Below are 24,379 nucleotides of genomic sequence, written 5' to 3'. Positions count from 1 at the left end.
TCTTTATGTTGAGGTGTAATCCATACTGAAAACTGTAATCTTTGATCTTCATCAGTAAGTGCTTCAAGTCCTCTTCACTTTCAGCAAGCAAGGTTGTATCATCTGCATGTTGCAGGTTGTTCATGAGTCTTCCTCCAGTCCTGATGCAGCATTCTTCTTCATATAGTCTAGATTCTCGGATTATTTGCTCAGCATACAGATTGAATAAGTATGATGAAAGGATACAACCCTGACACACACCTTTCCTGATTTTGAACCACACAGTAGCCCCTTGTTCTGTTCGAACGACTGCCTCTTAGTCTATGTACGGGTTCTGCGTGAACACAATTAAGTGTTCTAGATTTCCCATTCTTTGCATTGTTATCCATAATTTGTTATTATCCACACAGTCAAATGCCTTCACATAATCAATAAAACACAGATAAACATCTTCTGGTATTCTCTGCTTTCAGCAAAGATCTATTTGACATTAGCAATGATATCCCTTGTTCCACGTCCTCACCTGAATTTGAAGACCATCTCAGAAATATATTTGACTCATTGAACACTAATGACTGAAGACCAGATAAGTCGTGGGATGACATCAAGGACACCATACATGAAGAAAGAAATGGGTCATTAAAAAGACAGGAAAGAAAAAGGAGACCAAAATGGATGTCAGAAGAGACTCTTAAACTTGTTCTTGAATGTAGAGCCGCTAAAGCAAATGAAAGAAATGATGAAGTAAAACAACTGAACAGAAGATTCCAAAGGGCAGCTTGAGAAGACAAAGTAAAGTATTATAATGAATTGTGCAAAGACCTGGAGTTAGAAAAGCAAAAGGGAAGAACATGCGCGGCATTTCTCAAGCTGAAAGTACTGAAGAAAAATTTCAAGCCTAGAGTTGCAATACTGAAGGATTCTATGGGCAAAATATTAAACAACTCAGGAAGCATCAAAAGAAGATACAAGGAATACAAAGAGTTACTGTACCAAAAAGAATTGGCCGATGTTCAACCATTTCAGGAGGTAGCATATGATCAAGAACCAATAGTATTGAAGGAAGAAGTCCAAGCTGCACTGAAGGCATTGGCGAAAAACAAGGCTCCAGGAATTGATGGACTATCAATTGAGAGATGTTTCATCAAACAGATGCAGCACTGGAAGTACTCATTCATCTATGTCAAGAATTTGGAAGACAGCTACCTCGCCAACAGACTGGAAGAGATCCATATTTGCGCCCATTCCAAAGAAAGGTGATCCAACAGAATGTGGAAATTATTGAACAACATCATTAATTTCACATGCAAGTAAAATTTTACTGAAGATAGTTCAAAAATAGTTGCAGCAGTACATTGACAGAAAGTGCCAGAAAAAGTACATTACAAATAGTTAATTATATCAATTTTTAAATAAATACACCAATTAGATCAAGATTTAAAAGTGTAAGCAGATGTAAGTTTTCAAATTCTAATTAGTCTTAAGAGTTATAGGTCTGTGTTGGCATACAGAGGTGTGAGTGTTATGTACACAGTATATAATATACATATATCTATTAATATATATAAAACAAAACTACTTAGGGACTCATAATCATACTAGCAACTTTAAAAAAAAAAAAACATTGCCGTCGAGTCCATTCCGACTCATAGCAACCCTATAGGACACAGCAGAACTGTCTAATAGGGTTTCCAAGGAGCCGCTGGTAGATTCAAACTGCTGACCTTTTTGATTAGCAGCCATAGCTCTTAATCACTGCACCACCAGGACTCCCCATACTAGCAACTATAGAAAGTGCAGTATACTTATCTAGTGGTTCAAGATGTGCCCCTTTATTCTTTGTGCTAACTTACTATCAGATGTCAACCAGATTTAAAATAATATAAAATCTTACATAGCAAATAATACATACGCACGTACTATGTACAGGTATCATTATAAAAATATTAATATGTGTAAATTCCAGGCGTCATTATTTTCAGATGTCCATGTCTTAAGAGGCTTGTTGGAAACATAATCAATAAATACTTGTCCCTTGTTTCTGTAGCTTGGGCCAGCACACCTGACCCGATGAGGAGCAGCGGCATAGAATAGAACCCAGAGGGCAGATGAAAACTTCAGATACAAAGTCATCTGAAGACTCTAGAGGGCCAGAGTCCTACACTGCATCACACATATTTGACCCAAAGTGGGGCTGTGTTTTGTCAGAACACACTTAGGTCCTGTGACCCAGGAGTGAGGCCTGCTTGACCTCACTGGACAACTCTGTTCAAGAAACAGCGTGGCTGAGAAGTTGCTTCATTTATCTACTTAAAATCTGTCTTTCTGTAATTCCTGGCCATTTCCTTTTCTTCTCTCCTCAGGGAGGCTGGAAGAGCAGGTCATGACCTCTCTTATACTTACTCTTGGCCTAGCAGGAGCCATACAGATAACAGCCAGCTCTTCAAAGTTGGTCAGATCCCCTGATAATTCCACAGATTTTCCTGGCACTTTCAGGGAAGAGGACTTGGGGAAGCTGGTGGCTTATCCAGCTGAGGGGCTATTACAAGGGCTGGACTTGGGTGAGACATAACAAGTGCAGTGCTTCGGGAGATAAAAAGGCACTTCAGAGTGATACCTCTGCTGCTGAGGCCTCTGGGAGCCACAGGTAGTAGCTCCCTATGGCTGAGGCAGAGGACACTTACCGGAGCTTCTCTTAGGTGGCTTGAGGAAGTTTTCCAAAGTTTGCTTTCAGTTTTGAATGACCAGAATCGGGGGGGGGCGTGGGTTGGGGAGTAGGACTTAATATATCCTTTATGACCCACTTTGAAGAAAGTTCAGCCCATTAGTATTTAACAAAGGTCCCTAGGTGGTTGAAACGGTTTGTGATCTACTGCTAACCTAAAGGTTGGTGGTTCGAACCCACCCAATGGTACCACGGAAGAAAAGTCCTGGTGACTGGCTTTTGTTAAGATTAAAACTCAAAACAAACTCATTGCCGATGAGTTGATTCCACCTCATAATGACCCTATAGGACAGAATAGAACTGCCCCGTGGGACTTCTAAGGCTGTGATCTTTATGGAGGCAGATTGCCACATCTTTCTCCGATGGAGCAGCTGATGGGTTCAAACCACTGACCTTTCATCTCGAAGCTGAGCGTCTAACCACTGCACCACAGGGGCTCCTTCATTTGTGAAAACCCTCTGGAGCAGTTCTACTCTGTAACACACGGGGTTGCCATGAGTCAGAATTGACTCTGCAGCAACTGACAACAATTACAACAACAGTGTTGAACAAGGACTACAGAGTTTTTCTTGAAGCCCTGGTGGTGCAGGGGTTAAAAGCCCAGCTGCTAACCAAAAGGTGGCTGTTCAAAACTAACAGTCACTCCTTGGAAACCCTATGGGGCGGTTCTGCTCTGTCCTATAGGGTTGCTGTGAATTGCAGTAGACTCGACAGCAACAGCACTGTGCAGAGTTTCTCTCAGCTCATAAAGCAGTAATACCTACCATATCTTGAGTATCTACTATGTTCTAGGCACTTTAATATTTTTTTATCTAATTGAATCTTTATATAAATCCTATTATAGATATCAAACCCATTTTACAGATGTAGAACTGCGGGCTTAAGAGTGTAACTTTCCCAGGATGGCAACATCCACTGTGATCAGTACAAAGATGACTTCTATTGTGGAAGGATTGAGTTTAAAACTATGGACTACTGCCACATTCCTCTTAATGTGGTCCTGAATTATATGTTTTTGGTTGACACTATTATCAGATTGTGAAAATGTATGTTTTTTGTGTGGAAAGAGGAAAAGGATATTGCTGTTTTCCTAAAGCTACCTTATTCTGCTTGTCAATAAGTAGAGCTCTTCACTTACCAGTACTCATAATCCTAATAATATAATCACTAGTGCAACACATGTTTATTGTGTGCCTACTGTGGGCCAGGGACAGGGGACATTTACAAATGTCCCTGTCTCAGCTTACATGAAGCGCTAAGTGATGAGTTGTGAATAACCTTGGCTCAGTGAGGAGTGTTTGTAAGTATAGAGAGCTCGACTCAACTTGGACAAAGGGAGGGAAGTTGCCTCACCTATCCAAGAGAAAAGAAGTAGTGCGTTCTGGCCTCCAGGACATCTGGAACCAGGGACTGAGACACTGCAGAGTCAGACTGCACTTTCTTCATCAGTCATCTTGGTCTCTCTTTGTGAGTGGACTCCATCTGCTTAGGCTTGTCTTCTCCATTTTGCCAAAACCAGGCCTACTGGAACTCCTAGGTCTCACATATCACAGTGTCATCAGCAGAGAGTGAATCCATCTCTCTCTCTCTGGTCCCAATTCTAAAAACCTGGAGAAGGGCACTAATTGGTCCAGTTTGGATCATGTCTCCATCTCCGCATCTGCTGATGGTGGGCAGTGAAGCTGGATCTATGAGAAGGTGGCAACTCTCAAGAGAACCTTGGCTCTGCTTGGTTCTATGGGAGAAAAGCATTTCCTAGTAGGAGGAGACTGTGATGGGCAAACAATACACACTGACCTTAGCTTAATACTTTACCATGTACAATGGCTTTCGTGGATGCTACCCTACTTGAATTGACATCATCGGGTTTCCAAGACAGAAATTATCATCCTCATTTGAAAGATGAAACTGATGTCATAGAGGTAAAGCTGGGCCAGAAGCCACACAGCTAATAAGTAGTGAGTCAGAATTCAAATGCTGATTCTCTGAATTCAAATTTTATATTGTGTAAGAAACTAAAAGGCCCTCTGAACTTCCAGAGTCAGATTCAATCGTACTTTGCATAATTTTAATGTTACCTGTTTGCTTGTGTGTGGATGCCGTCAGCACTGGGAATTCTAGCACAGCTTCAGTAACAGTTCTGTATTAACAAACTTGTTGGGTCAATAAGAAACATGGTTCCCTGGCCAAGCTAGATGGTAGATATTTTGTAATAGCATTGGCAGCTGTAGGTGGTATGTGGCAAAAAGCACTAACTGGATTTTTCTAAGACATCCACTTTATCACTGTATGGAAATCTACAACATCCATCATGGCTGCATGTCAAAGGTTTTTTGTTTTGTGTTTTTTTCTGACTGAATCTCCTTCTAAAGCCAGGATAGAATTAAGATTCCAGTAACATTTACTTCCTCATCCATCTAGTCATCTACCCATTCATCCATCCAAACATCCCTTCACTGACACATCCATCAATTATCCATCTATTCTTTCAAAGGTTTATTTACCATGTGTTTTATGCCAAGCTCTAAGCGAACCCTTGAATGGAATAGAGATAATAGAACACAGACCCTTTCTCCACTGTGTTATCAGTCAAGGTTGGGAGATACCATATGTTAACAGATAACTCTAATACCAAAGGCAGCTCTACTGATTAAACAGATACTCAATGAATAGTAGGTAGTAGAATGTTTTCAGGCCATAAAATCTTGTTGCTTAATTATAATGTAATGAGGCATTAGTACAGTTAAAGAAAAGGTGCCAGTAGAAGTGTGCTCATAGAAAAGCAGGATTAAAGGAGACAACTGCCAAAATCCATCTAACACTCTCCAACTGGTAAGTATGTGGGGACTCAATCTTCACTCACTATGGAAGCTGCCCCTTCTGAGGAGTAGTGTATCTGACTTCCCAGAGTTCAGGTGCAATATCCTCCCACATGCCATTCTTCTTCTCTTGTTCTGAGAACAGGCTAACTTAACAATGTGTGTAAAAATAATTTTAATTCTAAGGTACCAAGATTCCAGGATGAGGCAGAGAACTATTACCTGCTGCTGTCCAGTCAATCCCAACCATGGTGACCCCATGCATGTCAGAGTAGAACTGTGCTCCATAGAATTTTCAGTGACTGACTTTTCAGAAGCAGAATGGCAGGCCTTTCTTCTGAGGCATCTCTGGGTAGACTCGAACCTCCAACCTTTCGGTTAGCTGCCAAGTGTGTTAACTCTTTGCACCACCCAGGGATTCTGAGTCAGAGGATGGGGTGCCCCAAATACAGGTTTCAAGTACTTTAAGTTCCTGGAAATGGATATCCTCAGTTTTCAAGGAAAGTGTTAACGTTCTGATTTGTATATCAATCTTTCATACTTTTAGTTAATTTGACTCCATTACTGTGTTTCTTCCAAGATTAAGTACCCATCAGATCAAAGTCAGAACTCTGGAACAACAACAACAACAAAACAAATCAATTGAGGTACTGTCCTTAAAGAGTCCTGCATGGAACGAGTTAGCCCATGTACACAGCATCTCCATCTGCATTTCATCTTTATCTCCAGTTCATTCCACACTTACCTTCCCTCACTAGCCTCATCAAAACACAGCAATGACAAGAGTGAATGGAATAATTCAGACAAGTTCAAAAGGAGGCACAAACTCTTGACTAGACTGAAATGGATTGTAGATGGGAAGTGGGACTTTGAGTTGAGCCTTATATGTGAGTATGCTTTCAATAGGCAGGGCATGTAGGTAACTGCACTCCAGGCTGAGGGAGGCACAAGAGGAACTGCATGGAGGTCAAGGGAAGGCGTGCTCAGAGGAAGGTGCACGGGGAGGCAGCAGAAGCTCAGAAAGTTAGCGGAAGAGGATGGGAATGCTGATTGGCTCAATGTTGTGGAAATGTGCAATGCCTAATTAAGGAAGTTAGCTCTTCTCCTAAGGAAATAAAGGTGTTAAGCAGGGGGAATGATATGATCAGATAGACATTTTGGAATGATCACCCCAGAAGCAGTATGGAGGATGGGTTGGAGCCTGGAGACAGCAAGTATAGTTAGGGGACAGGTTATAATCAATTTCTAATCTTTGAGGCTGAATTACAACTTCTAGAGACTCTGGTGCTTCTTATATATGAGATCAGATTTACTTCAGAGCCATTCTGAATATATCCATTCATAAACTACTTGACATGTTTTAATTTATTTAACTGGTTATGCTACTCAAACTGAAAATGCAAGTCAAGCAGTTTTTCATATACACCCAAACATATGCGACATTAAACTCAGCTCACAATATCTACTGAGCACTACTTGTGCCATACCTGTGTGGATGACAAAGGGAAGTCGGAGGATTTGGGATTATCTCCCCATTAGTTGGAGCCCTGGTAGTGCAGTGGCTAACAGCTTGGCTGCCACACCAAAAGGTCGGCAGTTCGAATCCACTAGTCGCTCCTTGGAAACCCTGTGGGGCAGATCTACTCTGTCCTAATAAGGTCACTATGAGTCAGAATCGACTCCACGGCAGCAGGTTTGGTTTGTTGGTGTCCCCATTAGCTTATTTCTTATTTTATAGGTTGGAGAAGCCATGGCCGATCCAAATCACAGGAGACTTGGTTTTGTCGATGTGCTCTGGATTAATTCTTAGTTCTTGTCCTGTAAGGAACCAGGCACCTTTTGAGGTGGAGAAAAGTAGTTCTTGTGGGCTTCCAGGAGCAGGGACCATGCGGATGAGATTCTTTGGTTACCCTGGGATGAGGTCCTGAACAAGGCGTTAGTGGGGACTAGCACCAAGGCGGCTGGGAGTGGCAACTCAGTGGAACAGTTCTAGAACTGTTGGGGCACAGATAAACGTACATTCATACCTGATTGGATCACAGCCTCACAGAGATGATGCTGTCCACTGTGCCAGATTATATTCCTTTCTTGGAGACAGAAGGAGTTACCCGTGGGCAGACTCAGCTGACTGTCTAGGCCTGGCAACTGGGCCTGCTCACTGACATGCAGGAGCAACAATTAGTGACCAGGACTCAAGTTGCTTTGCAATCCTCCTAGCCTTTTTTTCTTTCCAGAAACCTGAGCAAACAGCAGTTCTCAGTGACTTATTTGAGGTCTTATGATCTGAGACTGCTTCTGGGCAGTGACAAGATTTGCATCATAAGTGCCTAAGAGATATGCCAAGAAGCGAACCAATAGGCTGGGAGATGGGGGGGCCTGCGTGAACTCTTGGCTACCCTACATTTCACCTAGGCAAATCCTAGGAACAGTAATGAACATTTGAGCAAAGTTTCTGTTACAAAAACCACTGTTCATTAGTCCTCACAATTTGCTAGATGAGAGAATTGTAAGTATTAGAGGACATCGCCCTAGCATCCAAGACTGGCCAGATAGTAGCAGAGCTGGGACTGGAACCCAAGTCTTCTAGCTGCAATCCCTGTGTCTTTCTGTCAAAACATAAAAGTCACTTAAGCCCAAAACAACCCTCAGTATTAGGATTTCTAAATTAAAGAGAACATAATGCAAATGTTGAGGATATTACAAATAGCTCCTCCACACAACAAAGAGTTTTGGGAAGCTCAGTGAAGATAACATTCGTTCGTTCCATCAAAAAATGTTAACTGAATAACTCTACTGTAGCTAGTACTGTAGATAAAGTATTTTTCAGTACTTTAGATACAGCACCACATTGGACATCATCAGCAACATGGCACGGAATTGTAATTACAGTTGTCCATCCGTATCTGCGGGCAATTGGTTCCAGGACCCTGGAGGATACCAAAATTCACAGATGCTCAAGTCCCTTGTATAAAAGTATTTGCATATAACTTACACACATTCTCCCGTATACTTTAAATCATCTCTAGATTACTTATACTAATACAACGTAAATGCTATGTAAATGGTTATTCTGTATTGTTTAGTGAATAACGACAAGACGCGACACGAACAATGCTCAAACAATAAACAACCAGCGCTGGACAGAAAGACTGAGGATCTGTGAAATGGCGGGAGGCTACAGCAGGATATGCCTACACATTACTTCATTCTCGTGGATTCAGCCTAGTGCTCAGCGCGCTGCAAATTCAAGTTTTACTCTTTGTTGCTTTCTCCCTCAGCCCCTTCCCCCGCTCCCCGAATTATTTCCTATCGGCAGTTAGTTGAATCTGCGGATGTGAAACCCACAGATAACGAGAGCGGACTGTATTTCCATTTCACAGATGAGGAAGATGACTCTCAGGAAAGGATATAAAGCAATTCCCATAGTTACCCACCTGAAAACTGGTGGAGTAGGGATTCGAACTCGCGTTTTTGCCGCCAATCTCATTCTCAGGGAAAAAAAAAAAAAGAAAACAAGTGAAAGTGCTTTGGATTTAATGGCAAGCGTATTCTGTTCCGTTCCCATTTGCCCAGCTTTCACTTGCCCTGAAATTATTAAACTGACAAGGGGGAGTGGGGGTGGAATGCAGATACTATTGCTTTCAGAAAATGAGGCTCCATTGGGCTACTCTTTCTTACTGTCTCAGCTGGGGAAAGAGCTCCTAGCCAGAGGGAATCAAATACTTTTCAAATGTCTCATTAAAATAAAAAGGTGATTCTTGCATTGGTACCATGATAAAGACTACAAAGCAGCAACATGAAAACTCCCTGGTTTACCCTTCTGAATAGGCCTCAGCTCCAGCCACAGAATCAATTAGCGGCCACCCCATTATCTGTAACTCTTAGAGAGCGCAGCCCAGGCTTTGATCTGCCAGTGTCAAGGAAACTGATAAAAACTCGTTCTGTTTCTAAGCTTTCCAGGCCTGAAATTCTCTTTTCCCTTTAGCACACTATAAATGACCCTCTGAAGTGGCTGGGCATTCTTTCACAGCCTTGTTTCCAATCTATTCATAACCACGGTTATCAATTATTATACCAGCTGGAATTTCTGAGGGCCAGAGGCTGTCAGGAGCTCTAATTGTGGTTCAGGGATAAAAGCAGAAACACACAAATTTTAACCAATCATAATTAACTTATTCTCCAAGTGCAAGGAAAAAAGAAACCCCCCACAACAAAACAACACAAAACCGAGGCCTATGAATCCCTCTCAGCTAATCACTCTTAAAAGCGGCCATGGAAGGGGGAGAGGGCCGCTTTTATTGCTATGGTCGCTCCCGATTGGCCTATGGCGCCAGGTTCCCCGGGAATGAGAGGGGGCCAACTGGCAACCAGAGACGTTCTCAAATCATTGAGGCTTTTTTTTTTTTTTTCCAAATCTTAAAAAAAAAAACCCTCATTTTTCAAAGTAGCATGATGTTTTCCAAGCGCCTGACAGAGCTTTGAATAAAGAGGCATCAATTTCTCATGGAACCAAAACAAATGATTGAGTGGCCCAAAATATTTCATTTAAAGTAAAAAAGTTCAGTGGCAGCTATCACATTAATAAGGGAGACGCGTGTGACCTGGAAGGGGGCCTGAGTGATCCAACTCACAGTCGTGAAGTCAAGCAACAGAAGGAGGCAGGGGAAAGCCTAAGCACAGGGCCTGGCACTTAGTAGGTGCTTAAGAGGTTAGCCCTTGTCCCTGCCCTGCTCCTCTCTTAGACTGGCCAATAGCCAAATGTCTTGAAGGCATCTGGCTAGTGGCAGAGGCATCTGAATGGAAGGACCATGATGTCATGGAAAAAGCATGGCTTTGGAGTGTGACAAGTCTCCATGTTTAAGCCTCTCTGAGACTCAGGGTCTCTATTTTACAATGGTGATAGCGTGCCCAGTTTGTAGGGTGGCAATGGGGTTAGAAAAAAAGCTCCTAGTAAAGTGTCTGATGCAAGTAGATGCTAAATAAAAGTTTGCTATGCTCCTGATGGTGCTTTAGGGATGTGTCTGAATAAACGTCATTTCTGGCAAAGGGCTGCAGTGATCACCTCCTCCCCCTACATCGTTATTTCGTTATTTCGCATTTTCACATTTGCATCTTTTAAGGTCCTTGTTAGGATAGTAGATCTGAGAAAAGCTTAAAGCCTTCTTATAGCAAAGATGCTGAGGAAGTACATCAAAAGAAGAGACCTAACAGAGTGTGTTTCAGGAAAAATAAAACAAGGCATTAGTGAAACTATTAAACGATATCATTATTTTCACATACAGTATCTGACTACAGAAAATGGTTTATATTTTGGTACTGGTGTTTAGCTTTGCAAAAGCCACTTAAGAAGATCTCACCAGTGTGTATGTAGTTATGTTGCGCTATGAGATCAAGAATCCAAGTGTGTTTTGATATAATTGCAGCCTAGGAGTTTGGAACTTTGATATATCACTGAATAGAAGTTGTGAAAATTTTCTCTTGGTAGTTCTTGTTCACAGAAGCAAACATAACCATGTCCTAAGGTTTTTCACAAAGGAACATTTTCTTGAAACATTTATACATGTGGTCAGAAAATTAAACCCATTGTCATTGAGTCAACTCCGACTTATGACGACCCCATGTGTTGTAGAGTAGAACTGCTCTATTGGATTTTGTTGACTAAAATCTTTACAGAAGCAGATTGCCAGGCTTTCCTTCTGTGATGCTTCTGGGTGGGTTCAAACCACTAACATTTAGGTTAGTCATTGAGTGTAAACCATTTGCACCACCCAAGTAGACTGTACGCGTGGTAGGAAAGGGTATTTTGAAGAAGTGATCCTCACTGTGTCTGAGCTGAGGAATATGCCAGTCAGTATAGCTATCATAAACTGTCACAAGAGTCAAACCCTAAAATTGTAATGACTTAACATAATAAGGTTTGTTTTTCCCACAGGTGATGTTAGGTGAGGGTGGGCAGCCAGATTCCATTTTGTTGCCATGCTCTGGGAACTGTGGCATCCAAGGCTTTTCCAACCTGGGAAGAGATGGAGGGAGGAGGTACATGAGTTCATGACAACTTCAGCCCAGAAGGACACCACTCCAGTAATTCTCCTTCCATTAGTTTTCCACTCTCCACCGAATCGTTCCTTCAGGATACAAGCATGCTGTTATTTCTCTCATCTTAAACAAAATCAGACAAAAAACAAACCTTCACTTGACTCCTCTCACTCTACCAGCTACTGTCTCATTTCTTGGTATTTCTTTGAAGTGCAACTTTTCAAAAGATTTGGCTTTACTTACCATGTCTAATTCCCCTTCTCCCATTCTTTCTTAAACTTACTCTAATCAGGTATTTGCCCCAAGACAACAATGAAACTGCTCTTATTAATGTCACAATGACCTCCACGTGCCAAACCCAATGGTCGGTTTAGTCCCCATCTTACTTGACTTCCAAGCAGCAGTTGACACAACTGATCACCACCTCTTCTTTGCTCATTTTCTTAACTGACTTCTAGAACACCATGCTATCTCCTCCTACCTCACTGCTGCTCTTTCTCAGTGTCTTCTGCTCATTCCTCCTCTTCTCCCACAGTCTAAACTTTGGCAAGTCCCAGGGTTCAGTCTTTGTTCCTCTTCTGTTCTCTCTTTACTCACTATTTTCATGTTCTTATTCAGCCTCATGACTTTAAATGCTGCCTGTATGCCAATGACCCCCAGGTTTCTACCTTAGACCTTTCTCCTGTCCTCTAGACTTGTATATCCTATTGTCCACTCAACAGATATATGTGATGTCGATTAGGCATATCAAACTCAACATATTCAAATCGACATCTTAATAACACCACCATATACATACATAGTAGTTAAAGGCATCACTATCCTTCCAGTTGCTTATACCCCAAATCTTAGAGCTATCCTTGACTTTTCTTTCACACTCTATATCTAATCCACTAGGATATTGTGCCACCTCTACCATCTCTGTCTTTCCACTGCTACCAGCTGGACTCCAGGCATCATCTCTCACCTGGATTACTCCAGGAGTTATCTAACTGGTTGCTCTACTTCTTCCTTTGCCACTCAAGTCCTCATTTATTCTTAAGAGAGTAGTGAAGTTACTCCTTATAACATAGGCCGGTTATATCACTCTTTTCCTTAGTCATGTGCAATGGTTCTACATTTCACTCTGAGTATAAGCAAAGGGCCTGTAGGGCCTGGTCCTATGTGACCTGCCCCTACCTCTGTGACCTCATCTCTGACTCCTCTGTACTCTGCCTTAGAACCTACCTTCTCTCTGTTCCAGTCACACTAAAACCAAAAAACCAAATCCATTGCCATCAAGTCAATTCTGACTCCTAGTGACCCTATAGGACAGAATAGAATTGGGGTTCCAAGGGTTTCCAAGACTGTGATCTTTATGGAAGCAGACTGCTACACCTTTCTCCAGAGTGGCTGGTACGTTCAGACTGCCGACCCTTTGGTTAGCAGCTGAGCGCTTAACCACTGTACCACCAGGGCTATTCCCAGACACACTAACCTTCTTCAATGCCAGGCATCCTCGTAACTTAGAACTTTTTTTGCTGGTTGTCCTCTCTACCTGGAATTTTCTTCCTCTAAATATGCAAGTCTTTGCTCAAATATCATCTCCTCAACGAGGCCTACTCCAACTACCTTATTTAATATTGCGAACTACCCCCTCCAGTGTTCTTATTCCTCCTTTTTTTTTCACAACCCTTGTCTCCTTCTAACATATTACCTTCACTTATTTATTAAATCCGTTGTTTATTGTTTGTTTTCCTCTGCTAGAATGTAATCTCCATTAGGACAGGGATTATTATCTGTTCTGTTCATTGCTTTATCCCACATGCCTGAACAGAACTTGGCTCAATGGAGGCACTCAATAAATATTTGTCCAATTAATGAATCATTAACTATGAGGCAGTTATGGATTCAGACAGTTAGTAACATTCTCTACTCTTAAGAAAACACTGGCAATGAGAGATAGACTTGGGAAACTGTCAGGAAGAGGCAGAACCAGGACGATCTGGAATGTCTTGGCTTCCACGCCAGCTGACCAGCGGTCAGAGGTTCACCAGGCATGTGGCTAAGTGGGGCTCCCTGTATGACAGGCCTGCGTGTCCCAGATAAGGAGCATTATGTGCGGCAGCTCTGGCTATGATGAGTGCAAGGACTATTTTTACAAAGCAGAAGGGAAGATAATCCTACAAGCATGATGTAAAGGTCTGAAACATGTTGTACCATCTCAGGGAGCCTGGTGAGTTATGCTGTTCACCCCAGGGACACCTCATTCACGGACAATGTTTGAAAGCCTCAGGAAGGAATTTATAAGTTGTTTCTGGCTGAGAAAGAGTTCCCTTGCACTCTCATGGTACTCCATGACTTATAGGTGCTCCTGGGAATTCTCATATTGTGGAAAATGCATGGATTTGGGGGCAGGAAAAAGGGTTTTGAGTTATGTCTCTATCACTTATAAACTCTGTGCCCTTGAGCAAAAAACCTTTCCAAGTCTTGATTTCCCCTTCTTTGTAGTTGGTATAAAGGTGTTCACTCTTTCAAGACTGGGCTGAGGATCAAATGAAACAACACATTTTTTTTTTATGAATTCTAATGACCAATTAAGGTAATTCTTAAGATTATACACTAAAACAGAATGAATGGATCACTAATGCAAATTTGCAAAATATCATTTAATTAGTAAACCTAAAACAATTAAAAAATATTTATTCAGCACCTACTTTAAACTCAACATTGTGTGAGGGCTAGAAGGTCTGGAGCAAGGTCATTATCCTTGAGGAGTGAACAGTCTTGTTATGCACATGTGCAGTCATGCAGCAAGGCAGGACCATATAGACTGAAATTCGTAAGTGTACTATACTGGTTGTATTCAGTTCAGCTGATATTTACTGACTTACTACTATGTTCTGGGCCTTGTAAAGTAAATTACTTCGTAAGATACAATAAATGAGGAAATATTTATAACTTTAGGTTGCAGGTAAGGAATTGTAGGTCCAGGAGGTAAAGTGGGTTTTCTAATACTATACAATTATCATCCATGTTGTGAAATATTTCATAGATTCATCATTGTTCTTTATTGTTGCATAGTATTCCATTGCATGTATGTACCATAGTTTGTTTATCCATCAGTCTGTTAATGGGCACTTAGGTTGTTTCCATCTTTTGTGAATAATTCTGCAATGAACATGAGTGTGCACATGTCTATTCACGTGAGGACTCTTAACTTCTCAAGGATATATTCTTAGGAGTGGGATTGCTGGACCCTATGGTATTTCTATTTCTAGCTTTTTAAGGAAGCGCCATATTGTTTTCCAAAATGGTTGCATCATTTTGCATTCCCACCAGCAGTGCATAAGAATTCCCGTCTCCCTGCAACCTCTCCAAGATTTGTTACTGTTTTTTTTTTTTGTTTTGTTTTAATTCATGCCAGTAATGTCAGGGTGAGATGGTATCTCATTGTAGTTTTGATTTGCATTTCTCTAATGGCTAGTGATCAGGAGCATTTTCTCATGCGTCTGTTATGCACCTGAATGTCTTCTTTGGTAAAGTGTTCCTATCCTTTGCCCATTTTTTAGTTGGATTATTTGTCTTTTTTTGTAGAGGTGTTGGATTTTCCGATAGATTTTAGAGATTAGAGCTTTGTTGGATATGTCATAGTCAAAATTTTTTTCCCAGTCTGTAGGTTCTCTTTTTAGTCTTTTGCTGAAGTCTTTTGATGAGCATAGGTGTTTAATTTTTCGAAGATCCCAGTTATCTATCTTATCTTCTGGTGTTTGTGTGTTGATAGTTATAGTTTGTATCCTGTTTATGCTGTATATTAGGGCCGCTAGCGTTGATGTTATTTTTTCTTTCATGATCTTTATAGTTTTTGGTTTTATATTTAGGTCTTTGATCCATTTTGAATTAACTTTTGTGTATGGTGTGAGGTATGGGTCTTGTTTCATTTCTTTTTTTTTACTGATGGATATCCAGTTTTGCCAGCATCATTTGTTATAAAGACTGTCTTTTCCTTATTTAACGGACAACGATGAATCTGCAAAACATCTCACAACATGGATGAATCTGGAGGGCATTATGCTGAGTGAAGGAAGTCAATCACAAAAGGACAAACACTGGATGAGACTATTATTATAAAAACTCATGAAAAGGTTTACATGCAGAAAGAAACAACCCTTGATGGATGGGAGGGGTAGGGAGGGAAAAATACTAACTAGACAATAGATAAGTGGTAACTTTGGTGAATGGTAAGACAGTCACAATACTGGAGAAGCTGGCATAACTTGAACAAGGCAAAGTCATAGAAGCTTCATAGACACACCCAAACCTCCTGAGGGACCAAGTTACTGGGCTGAAGGCTGGGGACCATGGTCTCAGGGGACAGCTAGCTCAATTGGCATAACATAGTTTATAAGGAAAATATTCTACATTCTACTTTGGTGAGTAACGTCTGGGGTCTTAAAAACTTGTGAGCAGCCATCTAAGGTCGTCTACTAGTCCTACCCTGTCTAGAGGAAGGGAGAAGGAAGAAAACCAAAGACACAAGGGAAAGATTTGTCCAAAGGACTAATGGACCACAACTACCACAGCCTCTACCAGACAGAGTCGAGCAAAACTAGATGGTATCAAGCTACCACCACTGACTGCTCTGACATGGGTCACAATAGAGGGTCCCAGACAGAGCTTGAGAAAAATGTAGAAATAATTCAAACTCACAAAAAAGACCAGACTTACTGGTCTGACAGAGACTGGAGAGTGTGGCCCTCGGACACTCTTTTAACTCAGTACTGAAGTTACTCCTGAGGGTCACCCTTCAGCCAAAGATTAGACAGGCCTATAAAACAAACAATAGTACATGTAGCTCAACCATATATATGAGACTAAATGGGCACACCAGCAGAGGGACAAGGACGAGAAGCAGGAGGGGACAGGAAAGCTGTTAATGGTGAACCCAGGGTCTAGAAGGAGAAGGTGTTGACACGTTGTGTGATTGGCAACCAATGTCACTAAACAAATTGTTAAATGAGAAACTAATTTGTTCTGTAAACCTTCATCTAAAGCACACACATACACACACACACACTATATATACATAGTACAATTATCAAGTGGCAGAATCAAACTCTAAATCTTTCTGACTTCAACTCTTGTGATTTTTCTGTAATTTCTCCTACGCCACATTATGGCACATACCCTTCTTTACTCATAGGAATGTGGTATTTTAAAAAAGGATGTACTAGTATGGTGAAACCTCACATAGACACATACCCGTTCCTATGAAGTTAATGTCTGTCACGAGGAAATAGAGGGGAGGCTATCTTAATGTCAAGTGAGGCCATTTTAAGTCTATCATTTTATTCCCTTCATAAAACCCGTTGCTTTCTAATTGATTCCAACTCATTGCTACCCTATAGAACAGAGTAGAACTTCCCATAATGTTTCCAAGGCTGTAATCTTTACAGAAGCAGACCACCACATCCCTCTCCCGAGGAGTGGCTGATGGGTTTGAACCACCAGCCTTTCGGTTAGCAGCCAAGGACTTAACCACTGCACCTCCAGGGCTCCTTCCATTCCCTTCATAAAAACAGCAAAATGTGGTTTGGAAGTCAAGTAATACTTTTTGGTAAGAGACACATTGGCTAATTTATGATTGCCTACATACACTCACAGCTGCACAGGTGCATGTGTGTAAAATGGCTAATGTCCAGCATTATCCAGAAGGAGCATCTAATAACATGGAGGAGGACAAATGTGTCAGAGTAGGAGACAAGGGAAAAGAGACCTAGACCAAATTCTGCCACCACTCTCTGTATGTCGCTCTTCTCATCTGTAGATTGAAATAATTGATTTGTAAACTTCTTGAGGGCAGGGGCTGTGTTGTCTCTCTGCCTCTCTCTTTTTCCATCTTTCCCTGTCTGCTCCTTCTCTATTCCTTTCATTTTTCCTCAGTTTTCTCAGAGATGCATACCTACATTGTGCAAGCACTGTGATAAAACATAGCTAACAGCAGAACAGCATTGCCACTCCCCTTATGGAACTTCTAGCTAAAGAGGAATACAAAGAAATAAGCGGTAACATAAAGTGTGATAAGGTTCTCTGATACAGAGAAATGCACACATTTTATATAACTTCCTAGATTAAGGGATGGTTTTATTCATGTTTGTATTTCTAGTGTTTAACAAAAGGTGTAATAAGTAATAGGTACTTCTCAGTACCCAGCTGACGTTGAGTTGATTCTACTCATGACGACCCAGGTATGCAAGAAAAGAACTATGCTGCATAGAGTTTTCAATCACTGATTTTTCAGAAGTAGTCAGGTCTTTCTTCCGAGGCACCTCAGGGTAGATTCAAACTACCCAACCTTTTATTTAACAGCCAAGTGTGTCAACCATTTGCAACACTCAGGACTTCCACAATAGGTGCTTAGTAAATGGTTTTTTTGACTGGCAATGCAGACAAAAGAATGATGAGTGAGGATGTTGAATTCAAAGAACTCTCTGAGTTCTACCTCCTTGGTCTTAAATTTATGTGAAGATCATGCTGTAGATTAACATCTTTTACAGTCTTTAAGCTTCTGCTTTTATATTTCTTTGATTTATTTATTCATCAAATATTTGTGCCCCACAGTGTTCTGGGAATAAGTAAATAGCATTAAACAACAGTCAAAGTCCCTGTCCTCAAAGAGCTTACGTTTCAGAATCAGAAGGAGAACTAGATCACAAACAAATAAACAAACAAGTAAAGCATTGACTATAACTTCAGGTACTGATAAGTCCAAGTAAGATGCCAGAAGATGATGGAGATTCTGTTTTAGAAAAGGTTGTTATGGGGAGACATCTGTGAAGGGAGAAAATTTGAGTGGAGATATGAATAACATGCTATTTTATAAAAATACTTGCTTTCAACCACAAGTTATTATAAGCCCAGTGTGCTGGACCTTTGTGACTATAACCTGTACCCAGGGCTGAAATGATCTCTGCAGTGGCCTTGTCATATGGACAGCTCACCTTGGCTTGATGAATGATGTGAATCTTCTCACCACATCACAAGGCAGTGTGTTGTATTGTCAGATATTTGAAATTATGAAGCGGATTTGCCTTTTATTGAGTTCAAATGTGTCTTCCTTTAACTTCCACCCATTAGAACTAATTTTTCCTTCTGTGGGTAGAGATTGTTAGCTGTTTATCAAAATCTTCATTCTCTTCTTCCTGGACCTCTGCTGTACTCCATTTCTCAGTCTCCTTTATAGTTAGGTGTGGACCTGTGCCTGAGTTATAGCTGAGTCAATACGGGCAAATTGACATGTGTCACTGTTAGACCTGGTCCATAAAATCTACTGGCATGAGTGCCTTATACATTTTCCCCTCTGCTAGCTGGGTGCAGATGATGATGAAATCCCAGGGACAGTGGAGTCACAATTTGGAAGGTTTCTGGGTCCCAGAATGACCGAGTGAAAGAGAAAAATTCCATGGACTTATTTACTTGCCCAGAAGAGTCAACATGAGCAACAGAAACAACAGTCAACAGAAACAGTCTTTGATTTTGTTGAGTCAGTACGTGTTAGGGTTTAAGTCCACAGATGTGAGGAGCCAACTGTAACATTTGGGTTTAATTCTGTAGCAGCTGGTTTAGTTACCATAATTAGTACACTTTGGAACAGAACAACATATCTGCCAGACATACCCATGGCTTTAGAAACTTCTGCTATCATACGGAATTCATTGTATTTGTAAACCTATCCTTTGATGAAGATCAAAGACTACAGCCTTCAGTATGGATTACACCTCAACATAAAGAAAACAAAAATCCTCACAACTGGACCAACAAGCAACATCATGATAAATGGAGAAAAGATTGATGTTGTCAGAGATTTCATTTTACTTGGATCCACAAGCAATGCCCATGGAAGACACAGTGAAAAAATTAAATGATGTATTGCATTAGGCAAATCTGCTGCAAAAGACCTCTTTAAAATGTAGAAAAGCAAAGATGTCACTTTGAGGACTAAGGTGCACCTGACCCAAGCCATGATATTTTCAATCGTCTTGTATGCATATGAAAGCTGGACAATGAATAAGGAAGATGGAAGAAGAATTGATGCCTTTGAATTATGGTGTTGGCAAAGAATTTTGAATATACCATGTGAGGATGGCACAGGACCTTGCAGTGTTTCCTTCTGTTGTGCATAGGTTTGCTTTGAGCTAGAACCAACTTGACAGCACCTAACAACAACAACCTAATATCTAATGTTTATTTAGAAACCCAAAGTTCCCAGCAGACAAGATGAGGGAGAACACAAGCATGTGTACAGTCTTTTTTTTAAACTTTATTTGCAACCTAGAGTACATGAGTTGGCATAGCAGGTGGTTAACAAACGTTTGTCCAATGAATGGAAAAGTGTACTCCGATGGGCTTTATCCACAAAGTGGGTAGAGAGTGCTGTTCTTTGACAGGTTTCTTATCTGTGAGCATTTATGGGTTGAAGTCTGTGGATGGCTGCAGACACCAAAGAGAAACCTTGAACATTATATAGAGCCAAAGTAACAAGCTGTATTATTTTTGGCTAAGGAAAGATAGGATGATAGTAGCCAAAAATGAATTTTCCCACCTGTTTTACTATCACGGGGATTTAAATTATAAAATTGAAATTATATAGTCTCTACAAAAGGGTTTTAGAGGTAAAACTGCCAAATTGCTGCTGGACGTAGAGTCTTAGCACAGCTCACCTGTTTAGTCTGTAATGTTGCATGTTGCCCTTCTCCTGAAGGGACTGGTTGTGCAGGCCTCAGCTCGCATGTTGAGATTATACTTTTCTTTTCAAAATGTATCAAGTACTTTCTAAAGTTCCAGGCACAGGGCTATGTTCTTTACACACATTAAGCAAATGAGCTGCAGTCCTCAGATTCTGAGCTGGTCGTATGGGAAGTGTTGAACGTCATACCCCTGGTAGTGTTCAGGCAAAGCTGGACAGCCATGAGCTTGTGTGTTTATAAATTCTTTCTGAGTATCAGCTATGTTTCAGGTTTAATTTAAGTTATAGGGTAGAGGGATAAGAAGATGACCATTCTTAATTTATTTATCCCTTGTAAACATTTCTCTTGTGAAAATATCTATGATAGTTTATAAAGATGTAACTAATGCAATAAGTGAACAAAAACACAATTAAAGACACATGATTGTTGACACAGTAAACCTTGCCAAATTAGAAGAGTAATGCTGATGTCCAGTTGCATATCCTAATGTCCTGCACAGTCATTTATGTTGAGCTGTAGTTTTGACTCTGAATTTTTTAGCAGCCAGTGTAGGAAGAAGTATGTTCACAATTCAGTCACACAGGATGAAAGCTCATCAGTTGCTCAGGAAAAGCACCTGTTCTTAGAAATAAGGTAAGAAGAAATCTCTCTTGTGGGGTCTCAAAAGGACAACTCACTGTGTTGCCCTAACCACGTCCTCCATAACATTTTTACATTAATAGAAAGAGTGTAAAATCTCTTAGTGTCGGCCACTGTTACAATGCTAATATGGTCCTCATAAGATTAATGAGAGTTGGAAACCCTATGAGGCAGTTCTACTCTGTCCTATAGGGTCGCTATGAGTTGGAATTGACTCAACAGCAATGGGTTTGGTTTGGTTTGGTTTGAAGACCAACATGATATTGTCTAGGAACATGACTTACTAATAATGGTCTGATGCAATGAGAGTTTTAATGGAGCAGACATTCTATCTCACACCAAAGTTTGTATAATTATTTTTCCTTAAACGAGTTGTCGATAAGCCATGAAGAACAGAGTTTGAGGTTATATCTCAGTCCCTGATTTGAAAAATTCCAGAGTTTAACAATTGTTTGTGATGTCGTTTCTCACTTTTCCTCTCTTCCCACGTTCAACTCCCAGGTTTCTAGAGATGCTTCCTTTGTCTTTTTCCCTCATCAATGCCTACTCTTAGGAGAGCATCTATTGGTCATTTAAGCACCAGTCTCTGTGCTCCACCTTCCACTTTAGCAAGGAAGTCATTGTTCTTGAAATCATTTCAAAGCTTCTGTGTCAAAATGGCACCTAATAGCACCTAATGGAAGCTCTTATAATCTCCCATAAATTAAGTAGTTGAACTATTACGAGACTAGGGGAGGAAATTCTATCTACTCTAAGACTAGGGAGATAAACTAATAATTATGATTTGTAATTGGCAAATACTTTGCCATCTAAACAAGATAAATGCAGTCATCCTGGAAAGAAGGTCAAGAGCCACCATGCTCCTCCCTATGGCTGCATTGTGAAGATGTGGACACGCAACAGCTGCAGACCAGAATTCTGCAGAGTTGTCCTTTTGATGCTCTTCTTGGAAGTAGTCCATCTCACAAAAGTGATCTTTTTTGCACGTTTACTGCCCTCCACACTCCCTCTCACATCAGAAACGTCCACTGAATATCTGCTGAAAGGCTGTGATTGCCAGAAAATGAAAGAGAAGTGGTAGAAGATTGGCAATAGAATGTTTCCTCCTGTGAGGTGTAAGTATTCAAAGCAAAGCACTGTAAATGGAGATTAAGACAGAGAGGAGTTCTGGGAGTAGTGACATGAGAAGGAGCTTTAACCTGTACCCAAAATGGAGAAACATTTAGGAACTGAAAATAAACAAAAAACTTCCTTAATATGGAAAAGACTATGTTAAAATCAGCAACTTAATGGTGAAATGCTACAGGTATTCTTTCTAAAATCACAAAAAGAACAAAAATGCCCTCTTATCACTGTTATTGCTTACTTTTTTTTGCAGATGTTTTTCACTTGCAGATGTTCATTCAGTCTGGCTTATTATGTGCCCAGTGTTACGTTAAGCATTGGCAACAAAATGATGTGCAAAAATAGATATGGTACATGGCCTCATGGAGCTTTCAGTCTGTGAGGGGTGTAGATAGACATTCATTAAGTAATCACACAGAATATATACAATTGTATCAGTAGCAAGTGTTTCAAGAGAGCCTAATGGGTGCATTGAGCATATACAACTGGGAGATTTGACACAGAGGAAAGGTTTTCCAGAGAAAGTGAGTACAGAGCTCAGGTGGGAGATGTTAGGAGTTTACTAAGTGAAGAGGAATACATGGAACAGTAAGCAGAAATGACACATTATAGGAGGAACCAAGGGCCAGTGGGGCTAGAGCTCAGAGAGGTAGGTGCGTGTGGTGTGAGCTGAAGCTTGGAAGTAGATAAGGACCAGCCAAGCCACAGACTGTAGGCCACATTAGGGGGCTGTGTCTTTGTCTTGAGGGAAAAACAAAGAGATTGACTATTTTTAGGAATTAGGGTGACATGATCATTTACATGTTGAAAATATCATCCAGGCTGCATGAGAACGGACTAGAAGGTGGGAAGTGGGAAGGTTGGTAGACTTGTTAGGAAGCTATTGCCTTAGTGAGGATGAGAGTTGATGCAAGCTTGGGTAAGACTGGTGATGGTGGAGATAGAGAGAAGTTGACAAGTGAACACTTTCAACCAGAACACCAGTATATGAAGCAGAATTACGAGGAAGGATATTGAAAAGGAGGAACACAGTGCTCTTGTTTACTGGCAATACAATTATTTACTTAGAAAATCAGAGATAATCAATGCTAATTCTTTTAAAGTATTGAGTTCAATAAAAAGTTAAATAATAGAATACTGTGTGAAAAATCTATATTTTTACAATAGATTCTATAATGAAAAAATCAATACATTCATAATAGCAAAAATAATGTAAAATACCCAATAGTAACCTAAATAAAAAATATAGGCGAATAAAAATAAATGAAAAATGTACTTACTAATATAAAAGAAGATGCAAAAAAAAAACAGGAAAGAAAAATTATGTTCCTCAAAGGAAAGACTGCATATTGATGTCAAATATTTCAATTATCTTGATAAAATAATTGGGCAATTTATTTAGAAGATAAACAATTAATTTAAATTTTTGCTGTTTGTTTTAAATTGTTGTTTTTAGGTAAAAATGAGGAGGAGGAATTTTCCCTTCCAGATAGTAAATGTTCTAAAACTCCAATCATTTTATAAAAATTAAATATGATACTGCGGCAAGGCTCGCCGGACATTTCAATGGAAAGGAGGAACTTTGGCCTTGAAGCAGATACCAGCCTACAATAAAAATATCATAACAACCCCGTGGAGAACAGATGGTTTATGTAACAAATGGGCCTGGATTTAGCTTTATGGCTTTGGGAAAGATTCCCGTAGGGTTTTTTTTTTTTTTTTTTGCTCTGAACCATGAAAGTTGATTAGAATGACTATGGCAAAAAAATTATTTTGTGGATTTTCTAAGTTTTGTATTTTGTATTAGAGACTTAAACTCATTGAACTCTTCATGAACAACAACAATAACAAACTTAAAGTTTTACTCCAACACTTTTCTTTGCAAAGAGAGGATAAAAGTGCCATAATGCAAGGGTTTTGTAATATTCTTTCTCAGTTGTAGGTATTGCCCAATTTGGTAATAAACTGTGATGAATCTATAAATTGAATATATATTTTATCTCCTCAGGGCCCCCAAATATTTTTGTCCAGTATGTTCTGAAAAGTTTTTTATTCTTCAGGTTTTGTAAAGTGGTCCCTAGAACAACTGATTCAGAACTATGCTGGTGTACACACGTATTTGGGGATCTTCAGTGTATTTAAATGCTACTCAATGGGAAGAAACACTAACACATTTTCTCTCTCTGCTCTCTCCCTGCAGTGACTAATTCACTCTCATAAAAACATTCAGAGTAACATGGCTAGAGAAATATCTAAAGTTTATGCATATTTCGGATATTTCTAATTTTGTTTCAATTTCCTAGGAGACGTGCAATTTCTAAATTTATTAA

This window comes from Trichechus manatus, unplaced genomic scaffold (genome assembly GCF_000243295.1).
Source record: "Trichechus manatus latirostris isolate Lorelei unplaced genomic scaffold, TriManLat1.0 scaffold00023, whole genome shotgun sequence".
Classification (NCBI taxonomy): Eukaryota; Metazoa; Chordata; class Mammalia; order Sirenia; family Trichechidae; genus Trichechus; species Trichechus manatus.
The sequence above is the reverse complement of the archived record's forward strand: the minus strand, read 5'-3'. Positions refer to the sequence as shown.